Source organism: Electrona antarctica (assembly GCF_951216825.1).
Source record: "Electrona antarctica genome assembly, chromosome: 17".
Taxonomy (NCBI): domain Eukaryota; kingdom Metazoa; phylum Chordata; class Actinopteri; order Myctophiformes; family Myctophidae; genus Electrona; species Electrona antarctica.
The window spans coordinates 47,159,736-47,182,973 of NC_136798.1; the positions used below are offsets into that span (position 1 = coordinate 47,159,736).

Genomic DNA, 23,238 nt, shown 5'->3' on the forward strand with positions numbered 1-23,238 from the left:
ATTGTTATTTTAATTGTTTGCCTGTTATCTCTCCTTATGGTACCAACATCAACAAATAAAGTATTTTGTACCTATATGGTGTGCAGGCTCCATCCATGATCTACCAACATCAATACAGCATGGAATTATTCATAGAAAGTTCTTCATGTTTTGGTTCTTAGAGGCTAAATCTCAAACGGTGTGGGCAATATGCACCTTGATATAAAAAGGTTTGAAAACCACTGATGTAAACAACATGGATTTTAAATATATTACTGACAGCAAAAAAATCACATGTACCAGAAGTGTTTTCAATACAAATTTTTAACCATGAATTATTTTTCCTTTTTTTTTTAAGCCATGTTAATTTTAGTTAAGACAACATTTATGATGATATGGTAACAATATAATACCAGCTGGTGAATGTCAATGGCTCAATTGCTTCAGGCAATATAAAACAATCAGACAATATGTCTTGCATTGAATTCTCTTCCACAAACCACAAACCTTAATCTGCATCAAATTAAAATAAGTATGATAAATGTTATATAGGCATTATGTATGTGGCATATATGCACAAAGTCAAGACATGTATTACCTATATCTGAGGCATTATGTATGACATGTATGCACATATATGAACCTGACTGTGGCATATATGTGCATAGATATAACCCATATATGCACATATATTTCCTATATAGCCACATGTATGCACATATATGGACCTGACTGTGGCATATATGTGCATAGATATAACCCATATATGCACATATATTTCCTATATAGCCACATATATGCACATATATGAACCGAATATGGCATATATGCTGCATATATGCTGCATATATGCTGCATATATTGGGATATATGTTCATATATTTCCTTTCCGTGTGGGAGACATTTTCAGTCTGACCTTATTGTATGCTGGACATTATCTCCTTCCTGAAGGCAAGGGAAATGATTCATGAAAACGTACTAAAGCAAACATGTGCAATAAGGATGAACCATTATATTATACTACCTACGTATACATGTAAGCCAGTCTTTTTTATTTGTGTGGCCTCTGAGTACATGCAAAAGGAATTTGTGCCAGGGACACCCATAAGCAGCTTGTGAAAAATGGCAGATCTCCAAGCTTACAATCTGGCACACTGCATGGCCCTAGTAAAACTTTTCAACATATACTACTGGAAGTCAGGGTTACATGATCATGTCTGTCACTTCTTGAATGCCCTTATCTCTGGGCATATGATGAGGCAGGCGATTTACATTCCTAGGCCTGGCAATGATCCATCATTACATTGTGAAAACACAATTTGTCAGTACATTTCTATAGAGATGCCATGATGCATGGCATACCCTGTCACCTATTGCACCTGTGTGAATTGGGCGGGCGTGTGCCATGCATCGTTACCTTCATTCTGTTCATTTACATGCCGATCGCTGTATTAAAAATCATACCTGTGTAAAGTGAGGGGTGCTAATATCATCGTACATCATCATGCATCATCTCATACTGGCCAATCAGAATGCCTGATTGGTGCCTGTGATTGGTTTAGCTATTACGTAAGTTCTCCATTCATTGTCAATGGCATTTAATGTTTGTTAGGACAAAAATCTACACTATAGCTGAATATACACACATCATATACACATTAATGACTTTCAATTATCAAGGTGTATTTTATTTGTCAGTATTCACATTACAGTATTATTCCATGTGCTTATTGTGCTATGAAGTCAGTAGACTGTCAGTACAATACTGTGCCACATCAACACAAGGACACTTTCCTTTCAAGAAAAAAGAGAAATTACTCTGCAACCTGCACCCGATTAATAGACTAGGGTTAAACAACCTTGAACACACAAGATGAACACTCTGGTTAAAGTACACAATATTAGAAACTGCACAGTATTAAACACTGCACACTAGAAGTAAAATAGGGTTTCTTCTCTCTTCTCTTTTCTCATTTCTTTTTTCTATATGGGTTGTAGACATGTTGATGTAGTCATCATAAATTGTTTCTGCATTTTGTTCATGGTTGTTATGGGGTTAGTAGTGGAGATGGCATGCACAGGTTCAGCAGAGGGGTTAGAGTGTAAGTGGATGGAGACAGTGCTGCCATAGATGCAGATGAAGAACGTCGGCATAGTTGTACGAGGCCTACTCTGCTTCCAGTCTTCATTACAGGTGTAGGCCTATTGTGTGACCTCACGTGTAGACGGGTCTAGCATTGGGATCTCTGGTGCTGGCAGGTCGAGTTTATTTTTGCTGTTTATTATTATTATTATTATAATAATAGATCTTTTTCAGACACAATGTATGAAATATGTGTACACAAACAGGAAGGAGGCATATAAAGCTGTCTCCCGGCCCAAGCTGGGCAATTCTAACCACCTTTCAATTATGTTGGTCCCCATACCGCCCGGTGCTAGCGTCCAGGCAACCCACACAGAAGACCACCACTGTGTGGCCAAATGGAGCTGACTGCTTTGAGCACACAATGGCACATCTTCAGAGAGACAGGTTGGTGGTGTGGACCCTGAGAGGCTACATAAGCAAGTGTGTTGATGATGTCACCATCACCAAGGTTATTACTATCCATCCTAACCAGATAACCCTGGACGAACGCTGATGTCCGCTCTTGAAAGTGCGCGACTCTGCTTTTAGGTCTGGTGATGCACTTGCTCTCAGAGAAGCTAGGAGGAACCTGACTGCGGAGATAAAAAAGGGCTATTATCATCCTATGCTCATAAAATCCAGGGGCACTTTACCACCAACGACCCCCAGAGTATGTGGAAAGGAATTAAGACCATCAAAGACCACAGCAAGAAAGATGCTGAATGCCCTGGGGATCCTTCCCTACCCGACGCTCTCAACACCTTCTATGCTCGCTTTGAGGCCTCCAATGCCTCCCCCATGTCACTCTAACCCATCTCTCTTCTCCCATCACCATCGTCACCGGCTCCCCCCATAGTCCGGCAGTCAAGGTGGACGGGTGGGAAATTTGGTAGTCTTCTTTATTGGCCTAAAATATTGTCTATATACATACATTCATGAATCCACTTGCTGACCGGCTGTTGGTATTGGGCAATTCGTCTTTTCATTAACATGCTATGGCATTCCATATGCTTAAGTAGCACGTGACATGTCAAACTATGGGGTTTTCATGATTCAGAATCCATTCCAAGCATTAGTTTTGCACAAAATAAATTTAGCCTTGGGCTAAAAACAGCCATAGCCACTTGGCCAAAATGTGCTGACCTCGTTTGTGCTGACCTCATCACATTTGTCATGACGTCTATACCCATTTTGTCCCAAGGAGTGTTTTTTGTGAAAAACTAATGCTTGGAATGGATTCAGAAAGAACATCCAAAAGGGAAGTACGCACATCTCAGGAATGTCGACGGGTGCAGGACAAAAATATACATACAGGAAAAAGGTAGGAAGTCCGCACACCGTTCTTTAAGCTCCCATCATTTCTTTAATTCAGTAGGATTCAACGTTTCGACCCCTTCAGGTCTTCATCAGGAATGAGTATACAACAAAGTAGGCGTGTTTATATACAGGTTGACAAGCTGTCTTTGCAATGAAGGTAATTAGAGTAGCCAAGTCACACCCCATATCTACTGACATAAACTTACTTTTGTACAGAATGGTCAAGTAGAAATATTATAAATATATATTAATAATATTATAAATATTATATTATATATAAGGCACAAAGGCCAATAGAACAGTCTAGGATGGGCTACAACAATGGTGCAGAAAAATAAAAAATTAACTGTAAACCAATGAAAAGCAAAGAACTAAGCCTACAAATACAGGTAAGGTACTGCAATTACAGTACAAATCAAAGAACATACAGTACATTACATAAGGACAAAAAGGCATAGAGATTACACACACTATAAAGATTAAAATAAATAAAAACAAAAGAAAGCAGAGAGATCACAGAAATGGTTTTACATCAAATTCCTCATTGAGGCCATGAGGCGCCATAGTGTTAAGTGTGTAGATGTAATAGGTTTCATGTTGGAGTAAAAGTCTGTTATGATCACCACCACGGGGGGTCTCTCAACCTTTTCTATGCCCCAATAACGTAAAGAAGAGATGTTATGTCCACATTTTTGTCCACAAGTGAGCTGCTACAGGGTTTTTCTCATCGCCACACCTAATGTTACTTCTATGTTCACTGATGCGAGTTCGGAGGGCTCTAATGGTCTTACCTATATATATGCTAGTCCACATGGACACTTAATAAGGTAGACAACAAAAGTAGTGGAGCACCTCTCTCCCACTATGTGGATGTGTGAAGACCTTGCTTTTGGTAGTGAAGCTACATTGAGCACAGTTTGCACATTTATAGTTGCCAGGAGGAATGTCTGATAGGAAACTGGAGTTGGTGGTGGGGGGGGGGGGGGGGGGGGGGGGTATAAGAATGAACCAGTCTATCCCTTAAATTGGGAGAACGACGGAAAACCAGTTAAATACCTGTTTGAGTTTAGGAATGGAATGGATTCAGAATCATGAAAACCCCCTAGTTTGACATGTCACATGCTACTTAAAGCATAGACATTTTTGACAATTCTGCCTGCCATAGGATGTTAATGAAAATAAATTGCCCAATACTGACAGCCGGTCAGCAAGTGGATTCATGAATGTATGTATATAGACAATATTTTAGGCCAATAAAAAATACTATATACCAAATTTCCCACTTTAAACAAAAGAAGCCTGTCCGCTGCCAGACTACCAGGGATGTGTCCTGAGTCCCCTGCTGACATAAGGCCAGGTACCCAAGAAACTATATTGTCAAGTTCGTGGATGACACAGCAGTGGTGGGGGCCGAGGGACTAATCTCCAATAACAACGAGGTGGAGTACAGGCGTGAGGTGGAACACCATGGAGTCTTGGTGCAGAGCAAATAACCTCTGCATCAATGTAAAAAAGATAGAAAAAAATGATGGACTTCAGAAGGGGTGGCCCCCCCTCCAGCCCCCTCTTCATCGGTGGAGATGCTGTGGAGGTGGTCCCCAGTTTTAAATACCTGGGAGTGCATATTGCCAACGACCTGACGGAAGCTCAACTCGGCCTCCTTAATAAAGAAGGCCCACCAGCATGTGTACTTCCTGAGGAGGCTGAAGAGGGCGGGGCAGGGTACCCCTGTCCTTACCTCCTTCTGCAGGTGTGCAGTGGAGAGCTAGCCTGGTTTCCAGCCCATAGACCCCGCCCACTCGACTGAGCGCACTGGCTCTCAGAGTCTGACAATCAGGCTAGTGGAGAGCATCATATAAACGTCCTGCATCACTGTATGGCATGGAAGATGCTCTGAGGCAGATAGGAAGGCTCTACAGCGGGTGGTGAAGTCTGCCCAGAAGATCACTGGATGCAGCCTTCCTTCCCTCAGTGACATTTACACCAGCAGATGCAGGAATAAGGCTGCCAGCATCATGAAGGATGCCACCCACCCTGCACACCCTGTCTGTTCGTCCCCCTCCCTTCGGGCAGAAGTTTGTGTAGTATTAAGGCCAGCACCTTCTTTTTTGCCTGACCCGTTCTGTAGCCTACTTGTATGGAATGACAATAAAACTCATTGAACCTTGAACCTTGAATGTATATTTCTTCATGATAAGGAGAGCAACAGGTACAGTGATTGAAATTAATTTCTGTTGTCTGTCCTTTGACCATCATAACCTATTATGGAAAGTAAACTGTCACTGTAATGCCTGCATGTGTTCACATTAGTATTAGCATCTTCACATGGTGGATATGCCTATTATTTTCTTTAGCCATAAAGTCAATCAATCAATCATCCAATTACATACACGTCGGCAATGTATGTAAAAATATACTAAAACATGATCTGCTTTATGCATAAAACAAACAAACACATGTAACATGTACATAGGCCAATATTGTACCACATATAGATGGCTCTGCACACATCCAGTCCAGTGGGTGGCAGTGGTTCACCTCTAGGCAACATTTTGTAATGTGAACAGCCAATGAGAAGACGCTATTGATGTGGCGTTCTCTGGATACAGCTTGTAAACAGATGAAAGACTTTTTCGTGTGGCTGTTTTCCATCACAATTCGTGCACATTGTTTTATTTTATCTATTTCAACGGGTAAGTCGAAACATTAACCGTGTGTGTGTGTGCTACATCCGTATACATATTCTCTTATGGGGGGTCCCTGGCATATCTAGACTCAATTTGGGGGTCCTTTCCGTGAAAAAGTTTGGGAACCACTATGGTGCAACTTCCCATTGACAGCCCATTCATCTAAACAGAAAAATCCTATCTAATTGTATTAAACAACATCAAACTCACCAACATTGCAGTACGGAAAAAGCTTGAATTATCCTCTTTCAATCTGCAAAGTGTTTGTTTCATAAAAATCCACCGTAGACATATGTTATGAGCTACTTGTCAAGAAATTCTGTGCAGGGTTTTTTTCCCTTCTAAAATCAGAGTTTTTGCTGGAATATATATCACTCAACAGCTAGGTGTACGACCAAATAATGCAGGAGGCAGCAGGAAAAACAAGTGCTTCCAAACTCATAATACTTTTCTGTTTGGATGAATGGAAAATGGAAAATTGCATCTGCACCTTGCTTTGGAGATGGCCGCAGTCTGCATAAGTTCAATTGCACAAGTACACTATAGGCCTCTCTAACATGTTTCAGTATCATGGTAAGTATCATTTTGCATTTAATAATATTTTAAAACCAGCCACATGACGTCGCATGTAGCTGCTCCAAATGAACTCACGAGTCTGAAAAATCTATAAAATACATATATACGATAGTCTAAATCTTAGGCTAGGTATGTAGTTGTGTTGCTATTGTGCAACAATTTATTTTATTTCTAAAAACTATTTTAAGCATATTTAACACATCTGAATTCAGCAAATAATTCAGGTGATGATGTCTAAATACATCTCACTTTGGGGAAACCAAAAAAAATAATATTGCACTATTCCTAATTATGCCTTTTATGTATTATTTTCAAGTGTGACGCATGTTGATAAATTGAGATGTATATTTTGCACCAGTTGTCCTGACTTATTATTACTTGACTTTCCCCAGTTCCGCTACTAATGAAAGCATGTCACTTGAGCCCTACTTCGAAACAATAACCTCCTTGGTGCAGCGAGGCTGCACATTTGAACAAATTTCTTCCCAACTCATCTCCATGGGTTTGGAAAAGGGTGCTTCTGTGCCCAATATAAAGAAATTTCTAAAAAAACACAACCTGAAAAAGAGAGGAGTGGTGTCCGATCAACATCTAGAAGCAGCAATTGTTGAAGCTGTTGAAGGGCCACTTCACCCCTTTTGCAACCAGAGCTTATTTTATTGATGTTTAGGACACAAGAAACACTTTCCTGGAGTTTTGATGTGTTTTGATGAGTTTTGATGTGTGTAAAATGATATTTTAGTCATTTTTTAGATATTTTAGTTATGACGCCATGTTCATGACCAAATATATGTCATGAAAATGTGGTCTCACTTCCTTTCTGAACTACAAAGTCACACCTCCATGCAGCCTACTCCCTCTCCACGGAGGGGAATTGCACTAAATCATTATGGTCATTGTAGGAATTCCTCAATCCAGTCAAACCCTAGTCAAACACACAGACTTCATTATTTTTCTGGCCATAGGGTGCAAATTGTACTCTTATCTACTACAAATACTATTAACATTGAGTGACTGCAGTTTCTTCAAAAGGTGAAATGTCCCTTTAAGATAATGGGTATATTTGGGTAATGGGTAAATGTACAGTATGTAATCGGCATGCCCGAGAATGGTAGGCTTTTAGTACGGCCCTTGCAGTACTAATCATTGTTCCAATCTGGTAATGTAATTACTATTACTGTTTTTATATTTTTGTATATGTTATTAGACTGGAAGGACTTATGGTCGACGGATGATGGCTGGCTATTTAGCCAGCAAAGGTGTGCATGCTGCAGAACAGAGAGTTGGAGCTGCACTAAGTGCTGTGCATCCGCCAAACCACATGAGACGTACTCAAGTAAGTTTGCACCTAAATGCTTAATTTGTCGTGATGTTGGTGGTGTTGTTAATTTAGACATGTAGTAGTGTGTTACATTTTTGAGGGCCGCAAGCCCCTCCTATGCCCAAACACAAACTTTGCTTGTGATTGGCTGATTTCCCCAAAGTGAAGATTTGATTGGCTGATTACCCCAAAGTGATGATTTGATGTGACACCACTTTTTTGAAGACAAGAATGTTAACAATTCCCATCAGCAAAAAAAACAGCACAAACATTGCTTGTGTTTGGCTGAAAAGTGACCACTTTTTTGAAGACGAATGTGAGGAATTCACATAGGCAATTACATAAGAGCGCCCCTCACTTCACACAGGTGTGTTTTTTTTTTTTAGCATTACAGACATTAGTTGCTGAACACATGGCTGATTCATGTGACTGGAAACAAACAAGACATTTTGCACAGAGCACCATTTCTGGCCCTTTCATGACGACAAGAGACCCAGAAGTGAATTCCCCATTCATTTTCCTCAGATATTTTTCAAAAAGTATTTATTTGAAGACGTTTACGCTGTGGACAAAGTCAACTCGGATCCTGACAAATCATGACAAATGTGTTTGTGTTTGTTTCTAATTATTTGATCGTCCCAAAACATTGTGTTTATTGTCATTATTTGTCACGATCCGAGTTGGCTTTGTCCGTGGTGTAAACGTCTTTATATAAATACTTTTTTGAAAAGTCTATGAGGAAAATGATAGGGGAATTTACTTCTGGGTCTCTCGTCATCATGAAAGGGGGCGGGACTGCGACGCTCTATGCATGCAATGAAAAAATAGCCTTCATTTGGTTTTAGGACTGTCCATGTAATGTTGTAGCCACACAAGTCTTCACTATTCTTGTATGTATCCTAGGGATTAAGAAACTTGAATCCCATGCCCTACAATGCGTGCTACATGGGTCAGAAGCTGCATATGGACCAGAATGAAAAACTGGTCAGGTATGGCGTGACATATGTTTTGGCCATTGACGGATACAGTGGGCTACTGGTTGGGCATTCCATCATGCCAATCAAAAACAATCTCATTATATATGATGAAGTGTACAAGTGAGTATCTGCCATAGCACTAACTAATACACTAAATGTCCATGTTGTTTTTAGTGAATCTAGTTAATTGATCACAGAGATTATCAATCTTTTATATTTCTTAAGCCTTGCTTAAAGGTTATATGACATTAATTTTAATTTTGTATGACCTCAATTTTACCCAAACAACTTGAACTTTGAACATCCAGTGTTTTTTTTGTGGTCTGGGGTTTTCTTTGTGTGTTCTGAAGTATGAAAACAACAATTTTCCATCACATGTCATGGTCTCCCTGACAGGGAGGAGAGGGGTGAGATTTGTGGACGGTGACATCACTGTCCACAGGCAGATCAGAGCAACGTTCTGTTTTTTGGGGTGCAATTGAGGTCAGAAAGCCTAAAAAAAAAAAAATCTCCCCCACCACAACATACTATTTATTTCACAGGTCTGCAGTTCTCAAATATGGTCTGTGGGAACAGGTCCGGGTTGACCATGGTCGAGAATTTGTGTTGACTCTGTTTGTACAACATAAACTGTCGGGATACAGACACTGCCAAGAAAAGCCATCTTTTCTACAGACCAAGTCAACAAGAGTAGGTGTTTTTGTTGTTATGTGTTTTGTTACATTCTGTGAAAGCAAGGATGTTAATTGACTCTAGTCTGCAGCTTGTTCAGTTGTTTCTGGAGATCATCCATTATCCAGTCGCGAATCCCCACCCTCTCCACTCTTCAATGGCAAGCTGTCATCACCCATTGAGATGCATGTTAAATTTCCCCACAAACAGACTACACCCAAAAATCAATGCATGCTAGGAACATGCACACATGTGCTCTCTACACGGACCTTATTTCGCCTTGTGGTTCGAGTGTCTGTCCTGGGACTGGCAGGTCGAGGTTCGATCCCCAGCCAGGTCATACCAAACACTCTGAAAAATGGGACCCAGTGCCTCCCTGCTTTGCACTTGGCATTAAGGGTTGGATTTGGGGTAAGTCCATGTGATATACTAGTGTCATGTCCAGGGGGTGTACTTGTACATCAAGCCGTCTCATGGGTTAGGCAGAGAGTTTTCTTCTCGATCTTGGAAAGTAAGAACTGAGCAAAAAGCTCTTTTCCATCCTGAACAGTGGCAAAGGCTGCATCAAGCACTTGCAAATTAGGTGACAGGTTGAGCTTATGGCCCTAGACTCTGACGCAGGAGACAGCAAGCCTCAGACAGGCTAGGATCAGCAAGCAACAATTCCATAGGACATTTTCCCCAGAAAGCACATACTCTGAGTGGGGACAATGAGTGAGGAACTGAAGTCACCTTTTTTCAAAATAGGTTCCACTACTCTTCGTTTTCTTTTTGGCCATCGCGGGCCATAACTCTTAAGTAAAGAGCACTTGTTTTTGAAAGTTCTTGCTTACTGTATGAACCCTGTTTATAAAAGTCCTCAAAGTCACCTCATCAGTGATATCAGAGTGCATGTTGTTTTAAAATGTTCTTTAGTTCTCATCCCCTGTTCTTATTTCTGCAGAACCACAGGATTGAACGTATTTGGTCTGAGGTTAACAACCGGGTGACCTATCCATTGAAGACTGCACTCATTAACCTTGAGGCTCAGGACGTGCTGAACATGGATGACGAAACTGTACGCGTCTGTGTTTCCAGCCTTACGTGCCAACTTGCCAGTGTTGGACTAAAGCGTTTTATTGACGCGTGGAATAACCATGCAGTTGGAGGTATTACAGTAATTTGGTACCTGCATGCACAGACATTTCACATTTTCTAAATGTTTGTGTTGTGTTGCCCAAGCTTCTGTAATTCTATTGCTTTCAATGTAGGGTAGGAAATGGGTCTGGTAATATTTCTGTTTTTTTGGTCATTTTACAATTACACTTTAGGCCTTTCCCAGAGGAAAGCAGAATCCAAGATTGAGAGCTCGTCTATTTCTCGTTGGTTTCTCAAGCCATAAATGAGATCAATGTGATACAAAAAGGAGATCTCAGCTATGGCTCCTGTTTCTCATCATTTTCTGCTGTCTCAGATGGAACCTCTAATGATCTATAAAGGAGATCTCAATAATGGCTCAAATGTTGCTCAATTTAGCATACTTGTTGCGTCTCAAACTTAGCTCAGAGAGAGCTCTCAACATTATCTCATTTAAATCTCATTTAAGCCTTTTAGATACATCTCAGCTTTGTCTCACAACGACCTCTGTTGATCTGTAAAAGAGATCTCAACATTATCTCATTTAAATCTCATTTAAGCCTTTTAGATACATCTCAGCTTTGTCTCACAACGACCTCTGTTGATCTGTAAAAGAGATCTCAACATTATCTCATTTAAATCTCATTTGAGCCTTCTAGATACATCTCAGCTTTGTCTCACAACGACCTTTGTTGATCTGTAAAAGATATCTCAACATTATCTCATTTAAATCTCATTTGAGCCTTTTAGATACATCTCAGCTTTGTCTCACAACGACCTCTGTTGATCTGTAAAAGAGATCTCAACATTATCTCATTTAAATCTCCTTTGAGCCTTTTAGATGCATCTCAGCTTTGTCTCACAACAACCTCTGTTGATCTGTAAAAGAGATCTCAACATTATCTCATTTAAATCTCCTTTGAGCCTTTTAGATGCATCTCAGCTTTGTCTCACAACAACCTCTGTTGATCTGTAAAAGAGATCTCAACAGAATCTCATTTAAATCTCCTTTAAGACTCAGATTGGCCAGTAATCTAGCTATCAATCAGATCAACAATTATCATAGCTGATGTTCAATTTGTATGTCTAATGCTTTTGAAATTGTTTAATAGAACACGCCATATACGTTTAACAAATGTGATGCTGTTTTATTTCATTATATATTAAATAATGTTTCACACTAGATCATTTAATTAGCTTTCTTTATTTTCATCATATTCAGAAAACTTGTAAAGTAGCCCAGTGGTCCCCAAACTTTTTCAAGGCAAGGACCCCCAAATTGACACTCATTAGCCCGCGGACCCCCATTAGAAAATATATGCCAAGGAAGCCCCATAAGAGAAGATTTTTATGGCTCTGTGATTTTCACTGATTTTCATTTCAAGGACCCCCAGGTTTGACCTGAATTAGGCTATGGACCCCCATTTAATGTCATTTCTATCTCTGGGACCCCAATGCATGTTGTAAAATCAGTTCAAATCATTTTACTCTGAGAGTGTACACTTTGGTACATTTGTACACTCTGTGTTACAGAGCCATAAGGGTCCATTTGGTTCCTAATCATCATTTAGCTGGGGACCCTCTGGAACTCTCTCAAGGACCCCTAGGGGTCCCCGGACCCCACTTTGGGAACCACTGAAGTAGCCTATATCATGTCCAGAACCGCCCCAAAAAGGCCTCTGCCCGGGCTCTGGACAGGGCCCCTGCCCAGGCTCCATATGGAGCTGGCTTGTTCTGACATCATTCTGACGTCTGCATAGCCTCCATATTTGGGAATGCCTGACAAAGTACTCCATATGGCCACACACAGAGAAGTCTTGGGCTATTTCTATGAACACCTTGCTGGGTTAATTTCGTTCATTATTCTGGTTTATTTGGTTACTGTAAACACACTGCTGGGTTGTTCTGTCTACCCATCACCCTGGGTAACCCCTGGGTCAAAGCGCTTCAACACCTGCCTGGGTTATTTTAACCCAGAGGTTGCTGGGTTTAGGGCTGGGGCGGTATGGGATTTTTATTACCGCGGTTATTGTCGGCCCCCATACCGCCGGTATGGCGATAATTACCGCACCCCCCCCCCCCCCCGCGCGCGCGAAATCCTCCGGTTTCATAGTGTTATTTAGTCCGGTGGAACACCGTGTATGGAGATGTTAGAGCAGGTCTGCAAAATCCGGTAAAACACCGTATACGGAGATGTATAGAGCAGCTGTGTGTCTTTAGTGCAGTTCCAGTGTCATTCCTCCATGCGCGGCCTCCCCTCACAGCTCACAAACACACACACACACACACACACACACACACACACACAGTGGCACCGTTACAGAGACAACAGACAAGACGACTCATATAGCTTTTCCACGTGTTTCTGTTGTTATCCAGTTTACCAAAATTAAATCCACAACAGCGCTATTGTGAAGAAGACCCTTGCGCAGCGCGAGGCAATTAACCCCAGCTGCAAACGATCCGGACTTTGATTGTGTGATTATAATATATATAAATCCTTTTGGGCCAAATAACCATTCAACCATGCAAGATTGGCATGTCAATGCCGCAACACGTGTTCGGGTGTCAATCAAATCAACTGCGTCAGACATCTCCCGCAGCCCGCTGTTAAAAAAAGAAATAAAAAAGCGAACGGATTTCACATCATTTCAGATCAAGACAAGTTGTGTTGAGCGTCTTTTTCCTGCGATCCCATTGATGTCACAACAGACAACATTTATAGGTGGGTCTGGTTTGGAGTAGCCTAATTTAAAACATTGTCCGACTTTGTTTTGAGAGAATATTAATACCTCGCGCTATTGTAACAGCCAGGTGCATCGTGCATTGCTCAGACCGTCAGAGAGAGAGAGAGAAAGATTAGGCTAAACGTGTAGCCTATGGATAAGGGCGCATCGTAGGTAACAGGTTTCAACTTTGTATTGATGTCTGTCAGCGAGAGACGAGAAGAGAAAGGGAGAGAGAGAGAGAGAGAGAGAGAGAGAGAGAGAGAGAGAGAGAGACACATTAGGCTGTAGCCTATGGATAAGGGCGCATCGTAACGGTTTCAACTTTGTATTGATGTCTGTCAGCGAGAGAAGAGAAAGGGGGAGAGGGAGGGAGAGAGAGAGAGAGAGAGAGCTGTACAGACAGGACGGACAGAACTGTTTTTATCTTTTGACTGACTATAAGAAAAAGTCCTTCTGCACACCTACAATGGACAGGTGCGTCGGATAACTGGAACTGAGAAGTAGAGAAAAAAAGAATCCCGCACACTGTCTCACTTGGAATCGCAATGGCAACCATTCTCACTCCAATGAAATGCCCGCTCAGCAGCGCATCGCATGAAACAAACACCACCATTCAAAAACGTCCCCTCATCATGGAACCTAAAATCTTAAACATATTAAACAAATTCCAAGTTAACTGATAGATTTAATATATGATGAATTGAAAGGTTCAACTTCCAGCCGCTCCACACCACGCAGCAACTGCGCGCCTCCCCAGTCCCCAAGCCATGAGTTAACATTATTGCTTGATTGATTGATTTAAGTTTGTATTAACAGTTTACAGTACATTTGCACAACTCAATACAAAAACTGTTAACTGTTACTCTGTGAGTGGACGACACCATAAAGCATTACACTTGTTTACAAGAGGGTCCACCTTGTTCAATTCATCATAACATTTTGTACACTATACACTTCTATAAAGCCAAAAACAGGAAATCATCATAAAAGGGGGAAAAACATATACAGTGAGGGGGAAAAGGGGTGGGTGGGGGTGGGTGGAGTCAAGGGATTTACATGTCTTAATGACAGTTGGTAGGGCGTTCCACATTTTTGTGGCATAGGAGTGAAATTAATTTAGGTGGACCCTCTTGTAAACAAGTGTAATGCTTTATTGGGTCGTCCACTCGCAGTTAACAGTCTTTGTATTGAGTTGTGCTTGAAATGTAGGCTACTGTAATTCTGCAAACTGTTAATAAATAGTTCAATCAATCAATCAAGCAATACTTGTTTGTGCCGAATCTGGGTTGCACATGGTTTGTTGAACTCCCTCTGGTGTTGCTGGCATATGATTAGACTGACTGAGCCTCACTGTTTATTATGATACACTTTATTTCATATCAACCATATGCACTTAGGCCTAGAACCTAGGGTTAGAACTAGGGTTAGGGTTAGAACCTAGGGCACCAGAACAGCACGGACAAAAAAAAAAAAAAAAAAAAAAAAAAAAATCTTTTTATTTTTTATTTTTTTTATTCTACCGCGGTAACGAACCCGATACCGCGGTATGCGTTGTATACCGGCGGTATGGCGATATTGCGGTTATTGCACCCAGCCCTAGCTGGGTTAATTTCGTTCAGCCATTATTCTGGTTTATTTGGTTACTGTAAACACACTGCTGGGTTGTTCTGTCTACCCATCACCCTGGGTAACCCCTGGGTCAAAGCGCTGGGTTATTTTAACCCAGAGGTTGGCTTTATTGATTTTCCCGCTTGATTGATTGATTGATTGAAATATTTATTAACAGTTTGCAGAATTACAGTACATTTCAAGCACAAAGTCAATACAAAGGCTGTTAAGTTTGTGAGTGGACGACGGGGGGGGGGGGGAGTGGGGGGTCTCAAGGTTCGGGGACCCCTAGGGACCCCCAGGGACCCCCCAGGGACCCCCCACATGGTAACTTAAGGCACTTCTGGTTGGCGGATTGAGATATAACCTACATATTCTGATTTAGCGCCATTGGTTTAGTGGGGGTAGAAGGAGTTTTGGAGCAAAATGACTATAATTCGAGAAAATATGATTTTTTTTAACTTTCAAACAGCAATTTGACCCATTTCTAAGTCTTCTAGACAGTTAAAACTAACACCATTAGATTTCCCTTACTTGACATAGGGGGGGGGAAGTGTATTTAGAAAATCCTTAAATTTTTTTATTTGTAGTGGCCTCCAACGCGTTAAAATCAATAAAAAATCCAAAATGTGTCCGTTTGTTTTGAGCAGGCAAATTTCTTCTTCGTCTCATCAAGCTGAATCCATTGAACTTGGTCCTGAGTCTCTACGACACTTCTAACTATTAAAGGTCACGCCCATGACCCCTGTGCGGCGTCGAGCCCCTTTTAAGCTATAGTCGACAGGGAAAAAACATTTTTTCTAAAACAAAGGGTGTCTGTCCATGTCTGAAGCACGGGGAATCCAATGGAATTGGTTTCAAGTCTCTACGACAATTCTAAATATTTTAGATATTTTTTTAGACACGTTTTTTGGACCCCACTAACACAAATATTTTTTTTTTATTACAAAAACTACTTATTCTGACTCACTTTTTCACGCTGGATTTAATGGAATTGGTCCCGTTGAAAATAAATGTTTTGTTATTTTTCTAGCCTCTCTAAGGCCTCTAAGTCAAAAACCATTGGATATTAGAGGCCCATCTTTTAGTATGTTATATAGCTTGTCAGGACGAACAATCTGATATGTGTTTCTCCACACACGGCCATGTGGTTCAAAAAACTAGGTTTAGACTTTGAGGCGCGATAGCTCCTCCCACAAAGGTCGAAATTGGGCGTGCTTTAAATCCACGCATAGCTATCGATTATACGAACGCGCCAATATGTGTCTCCCCGCGCACGGACGTGTGGTTCTCAAAATTAGGGTTAGCATTTTGCCATTCAATACACTATAAGGTTTACCATGTCTATAAGGCTTGTGGATTACAGGTCAGAGTTGGAGAACTCTTGCTACGGGTGTCGCACGAGAATGGCGGACCTATCGGAGCGTAGATCTTGGAGATCTGTACGCGCCCATGTGAATTACTTGGCTGACGGACCTATTGTTCCCGAGCTATCGCGCATTGAAAACTAACCCTAACGCTAGCCAATTAAGAGAACCGTAAGTCCGTGTGCTGGGAAACACATATCAGCGTGTTCAGCTTGTCGTGCTGAGTCCGAAAATGGTCTCACTTTTTTCCAGACGTGTTTCGAGGGCAAGGGACCGATAGGAGGCGTTTACACCCACTTCCTGACATCATAGAGAGATAAGACCACCACCGTTGGAATCGGGTCGAAAAAGTAAGTGGGGATACATACCCCTTGATTATTTTAAAACATTTGAAATATATCGTTTCTGGGTGCATTTGTGACACTGGGTGCATTTGTGTCCAAAACGGTTGAGAAATGAAAGAGTTACCATGTGGGGGTCCCTGGGGGTCCCCAGGGGTCCCCGAACCTTGAGACCCCCAAAAACGCCCCCAGGGGGGTGACACGATTCCAACAAAACCACCCCTGTCCAAAACGGTTGAGAAATGAAAGAGTTACCATGTGGGGGTTCCTGGGGGGTCCCTGGGGGTCCCTAGGGGTCCCGAACCTTGAGACCCCCAAAAAACGCCCCCAGGGGGGCGACACGATTGGAGATGTACTGTAATTCTGCAAACTGTTAATAAAACAATCAATTGATTAATTGCGTACAAAAGGAAACAAATTAACAGCCTGAACAGAAAAACACATTTGTGACATTTGCCAGTGGGACTGTGTGTGTACCTTTAAGTTCCCAGTATGCCACTCGCGCGCGCTTTGGGATTTTCTGTTTATTAGATCTAAAAGCTTTTCTTCAATATAGCTGTTGTCTGAGGAGGCAATATAACTCTGTTTTGTACTTTCTACGTCACTTCCCAGCACCCGTGCGGCGCGCGCACACAACACACGTGACACACACACACACACACATCTATGCACACACACACGTTACAGAAAAGCGCGGGCTGACTCGGCTGAGCAGTGAGAAGCAGAAGCAGAGAACAACAAACCACCAACAGAGTTCAGCTCAGTTCACCCGACCGGCGTTTATCCATCGTGAGTTTTCTTTTTATTACTTGTATTAAACTACTATGAGGCCTAGCTTTGCTTTAGCCTCCATGTTGGCAAAACAGAAACGAGACGTCATGGGATAACTATCATAGCCTATGATAGTTATGATTCATAGGCTACTATGAGCAGAGGGGCTAATGGCTAGCATGGTTAGCATGGTGTTATCCTCGGTGACCGGCAGCGTTGTGCCTAAACATAGCATGCATGGTTAGCATGTTGCATGCATGAGAACAGTGACAATACACCGTGAATGATTACATTGACTTCATGTAAAGATAGTTATTTCGTCTGCTTTATACTGCTGTGTTGTGCCTAAACTAGAATAGGCTTTGCAAGCTAGAACCAATTTCGATAGTTATTTGTTTTTGTAGTGCAAACGCAGGTTGCCTCATCACAAATTATTACTACATTCGCTAAGTTTGCAATAAATGTCAAGTCATTCTGTTTTCTAATTTAGATAATCTGATTTCATTCTAGTCATGGAGTTTCACCATGGACACTTTTGTTGCAGAGATGCTGACTGCATGGCAACTTGGTAATTTAATTGAGACATTTAAAGGTAAATACATTTTTATTGAGGCAATGTTGTACTATAAACTATTTTGATATATTTTAAGGAAGCCAGATGCTGTGGCAGTGTCAGCGTGGATTCAGAGGGACAACCAGGGCTAACCTGAACCTCCAGCATTACCTCTTACAGCACAAGATCTTCCTACTGCTGTGTTGTTGGTGAGTTCGACGTTTAATACAATGGGATACGACTTTTCTATTTGGATGTATGGGCTGTCAATGGGAAATTGCACCTAGTTACCACCTTGATGGCAAGAAGGCAGCAGTGTCCATAAGGTCAATTAAGGAAGTTCAAAATGAGTCAACCTTGTGGCAATAGAGGCTTGTGGTGAACTTGTTTTTATTTCCCTTCAGGTGACCAAACTAGAATTGTGCTATGAGCATACAGATCTGTGTCAAACATTGAAAATGGCCGATCTACTAGCTCACTATACATTATAACAATATTGCTATCCTAGGCTATTGTGCACAGTGCACATTAAGTTTTCAAATCCATGAAAATGGACCAGAGTTAGCCTAAAGCTAATTTTCATCTTTAGTTTACAACAGTGGTTCCCTCTTTCATGTCAAGGACCCCCACATTGACACTAATTAGCCCGCGGACCCCCATTATAAAAGATATGCCAAGGACCCCATGATAGAAGAAGGCTGTAGCAGTGATTCTCAACCTGTTTAATTTCAAGGACCCTCAGTTTGAAATGCATTCAATTAATCTACGGACCCCCATTTTATGGCATGTCTATCTCCCGGTCCCGGACCTCCAATTTATATTGTAAAATGTTAATTTAACTCAGGGTGTACAAATGGACCTGTTAGGGCCCATTTGTACACTCTCAGGAACCAAATGGACCCTTATGGGTCTGTAACTCTAACTATAATTTAGTTGGGGACCCCCGGACCCCACTTTGGGAACCACTGGTTTACAAGACAAGTACATACTGTATTTAGTTGAATTTAATTGTTAATTGCCCACTATTGAGCAAGTAACTGTAAACTCAGTGTTGAGTGCAGTTTAATTACTTTATTTGGAGTTACAGTGTGTGTATTTTTCTTTCTGTTATCGGTAAAAATATAGTAGAGTCCCTGCTTTGCTGAGAACATCGCCTGATATAGTGTCCATCCAAACTTCCAAAGACAACTATTTAGCCTTTGTCTGTGTTTTACAGAATGAACTATCAACGTGGATCCTGTTCTCATCATTGCTTATAGTGCCTACCAAGTGGTATCTGTGACACTGGTGCCGTGACCTTCTGGATATTCATCCTCAACTCAACGTCAGTCGCCGGGGATGCTCTGGACTGTCTGCATTAAGCACTTGACTTGACATTAGTGAGTGTATTTAATACAATGCAGGTGATTTACAGTATATGTCATGGATGAGAGCAATATTATTATAGAGATGGAGGATTGTGACAGTCATGTTCTGCCAAGAAGGGGATGTTCACTTTGCTTACAGTGACTGTGTCACTAGAGGGTACTTTGAGTTGCTTAGTGGATTGGATGATTGCACTCTCCCACAGTAATACAAGGGAGGTAAAAGCACATATTGGTCATTTTTTCACTTTATTAATTTTCCACTCAGTATAGCGGGTGGAAGATCCAAAAGCAGCTGCAACAGCCTGGCACCATGCTGGTCACCAAACCTAGCCACATTTTGTTGTGGGATGGCATCCCATTCCTCAGCCATGTTTTGTTGCAAGTCATCCAACATGGTTCTGTTGGTCGCTCTAGCATGTACAGCACATCCAAACTGATCCTACAAGTGTTCAAATGGGTTGAGGTCTGGACTCACGGCAGCCATTCCATCCACTCTACTCCCAAATTCTGGAGGTAGGCTACTTAACTCTGTGAAGATACTGGCTCTGTAGGGGCGAGTGTTGTCATCCTGGAGGATGGCGTTAGGGCCCAGATTCTGAAAATATGGGATAGTGGCTCCAGAATCTCATCCCGATATCTCACTGCATTTGAAATTGCATTCAATGATGACAACCTCAAGTTCTGACTGTTCTGACTTGCCTGTGAGAGAGATACTGCCCCATACCATGCCAAGCTGTTGCAGCTGCTTTTGGATCTTCCACCCGCTACTGAGTTCCCTAACACTGAGTGTACAATTAGTACGTGTGAAAATGGCCAATATGTGTTTTTTCCTTATTACTGTCTGAGAGTTAATTCATCCAATCCACTAAGCAACTCGAAGCAAGGGTTGAATACCAACCATTTGTCATTTTGGCACATTTTTTGGAGGTGTTACCCACACATTTAGCTATGTGTTGCTCATTCCACGAACACCCGATCCTTACAATCTATACCTTGTTGTAAAGGTGACTAATCAACGATTAAAATTATATAAAATACAATACCAATTGGTATTATTAATAAAGTGGAGAAATAATGGACCAAAGTTAAGTTTCCGAACTTTTGTTGAGTTTATATAACAAAAGAATAACTCTGAATTGAATGAAGAACTGAATTGTTCTTGTATTTTCAGGATGGGAGATCATGGGACAGTGAGAGTGCTCCTTTTCCACCTCATGCCACATCACCTCAAGGCCGCAACAAGAGACCAGGAAAGCTCTCAGCCAGACAAGCCATTGTGAAGTTCAACATGGTAAGGTTTAGTTAAATTAAAGTATAAGAAGTATAGTTCTGTCACTAATATTGACCATTAAAACAACATTTTTGTGAAATCATGTTAAGAGACAGATGCTCATCTGTAATCCGTGAGTGATATATTGGTGTGATATTTGTCTGATTGGCCCCTCACAGATCTATCGCTATCGTCCTGAGATACGCTGATATGAATATATGTTTATTTCTAGTTTTGCATTTAGCAGAATATACATTCTGAAAATGTCCTTATGGGACGTAATGTAAACTGCTGGGTTTCCGCGGTGGGTACAGGCTTTATTTCCGACAGTATTATTGGTCCGACAACCTACCTCAAACCCTAACCACAAGCACGGGAGCAGCGAGCACATGTTTGAGTGGTAGTCCGACAGTTGTCAATAATCAATAATAATCTTTATTGTCCCGAAGGATATTTGTCTTCACAGTCTGTTCAAACACCCACATCAAAAACAACACATAACACCAAGGCATCTCGGACTAATGCTACCATCGATCCCTTCCACGACAAGTGTTTTTGCGACTTGACGTGAAGCGACACACACACCAGACCAAACACACACACCAGAGCCGGCTAGTTGTGACATACATACACACACACACAACTTGGATGCAAAGCTGATGTTTTAAAATGCAGTTTGTGTTATTTGCTCTCTATTCACAGGCTGTGGACAGCTTATGTTCTGAGCTCACCAGCATGCCAGGAAGGAATGCAACTGATTATTATTCAGTTGAGGTGTGTCATTCCAGAAGGGGAAAAAGACTGGACCAGACAAAGGTGGATGCGATTTAAGTAAGTATTCCATCTTGGTTTTGTAAAGTATATTCTGAATTTATGATGTAGCCAATACATTATCATTTGGGAAATAATGTCTGCCTTCGTACAGTAAAGAAATGCAGCCAGTGAACTGGTGGGACACAGTCTCTTTGTTTTAACCAACTGGGGGGCGGGCGGGGGGTCATGTTGAATGTGTGTTTGTGTAGCTCATGTCATCTTCTCTGTCTTCAGACTGCCTTATGGTGTGCCACACTGGACAGGTTGTCCAGTTAGGTGTTACACGGAGGGCTTGAAGAAGGCCATATGGCCAATAAATGCAGAAGCTGCGCCAGCCTCGTCCTCAACGTTTCCAAGTACTTCCAAGGTTGATCGTGGACTTCAGCACATAATGGGAGGCGAGCTCCCCGTGCAAGTTCGGCAGCCTGATGACAGGAGGTGTCGTCAGGCTGGTCTCAGAACTTTGCTCTTCCCTGAACGCACATGTGGATTATACCAGCCAGGGACAAGTGACTTGGATTTACCGCTCCTTTGAACCTACCTGTGGATTATACCAGTTACAAGGTATCTTTTTCTTTGTAGTACCTCATGGACCTAATCTGCATATTATACCAGTGTCAGTCTTTTTATGTAGAATATGCTGTTGACACGGACTGACATTTGTGCACGCTGACTTTTTGTCTTGCTGCTATGCTCATGCACCTTTATACATCATCTCAGGTTTATATGTGAATATGTAGATTTTATTTTTGTATAACTTTGCTTCTTTTCTTGATCTTCTTTCCCCCTTGCCCTCTTCCCCCCGGCCCCCTATGAAAAAACACAAATGCACAAAAACAAATTTCACCCACCCACCCTTTTAAAGGGTAATAGGGTATGCATAAAGTGAGTGGCAAAGTGAGTTTAACGTTGTTTCATGCAATCAGACAGGACTTTTCTGTTTGGTTGTATGCATTGGCTGTCAAGGCCAGAAAGCAGTTCCCGCATAGTTGTTTCTAGTTGTCTAGTATTGTCTCATTTTGCATAATGAGTACTCTTGCTTTTGATGTCATCACTGAGCACATCACTGAGTATGTTAATGTGCATCTGTTTATCTGGTGGTGATAAGCATACATTTTGCATTGGCTGTGTTGGTGTTTATCTGTAGTCTACCAAGCTGTAGATTCTGAACATTTATTTCTTGTTTTAAGATGCATTTGTTTCTCTGGCACAAAAAGTGTAAATTAAAAATGGCAAACACTAAAAAAAAACATATTGGTTGCGGGTATTTATTAAATTGTTATTTACAAAGGAATCGGCCAAGAATTCAGAAGATCGAGGTGAATTTCCTGGCTGACCGGGTCGGCCCATGGGTCGGCCGACCCCTGGCCAACCTCGCTCCTTCTGAATTTAATAAATACTGATACCAATATGTTAAATAATGTTTGCTGTTTGTATTCACCTCGCCCTCCCTCCAAGAATTTCCATATTGGTGCATCCCTACTTTACAGTGTTGCATACCTTGCACTTTATAAAAAAATAAAGTTTTATTGAATGAAATTATTGTATTTTATATAAATATTTGCATGTTTACTGTATCTCATTTACAGGTCAATTATATCTCAAATGAGAGTTATTGGAGATCTCACCTACGTCTCGTTTGTGTCTCA

General features: G+C 41.4%; 2 long non-coding RNA genes across 2 annotated transcripts; both read left to right on the plus strand.

Annotated features, from left to right (window-relative positions):
* The first annotated feature begins 6,019 nt into the window (after window positions 1-6,019).
* On the plus strand, window positions 6,020-10,780 carry LOC306940893. The gene is made up of 5 exons (XR_013792070.1): window positions 6,020-6,114; window positions 7,892-8,020; window positions 8,909-9,102; window positions 9,525-9,672; window positions 10,598-10,780. It is a non-coding gene; the product is annotated as an uncharacterized lncRNA (long non-coding RNA).
* A 6,756-nt stretch (window positions 10,781-17,536) lies between these two features.
* Window positions 17,537-22,812, plus strand: LOC306941200. Its single transcript, XR_013792107.1, has 7 exons — window positions 17,537-17,604; window positions 18,097-18,154; window positions 18,237-18,348; window positions 19,356-19,518; window positions 20,678-20,797; window positions 21,479-21,607; window positions 21,824-22,812. It is a non-coding gene; the product is annotated as an uncharacterized lncRNA (long non-coding RNA).
* Window positions 22,813-23,238: the final 426 nt, after the last annotated feature.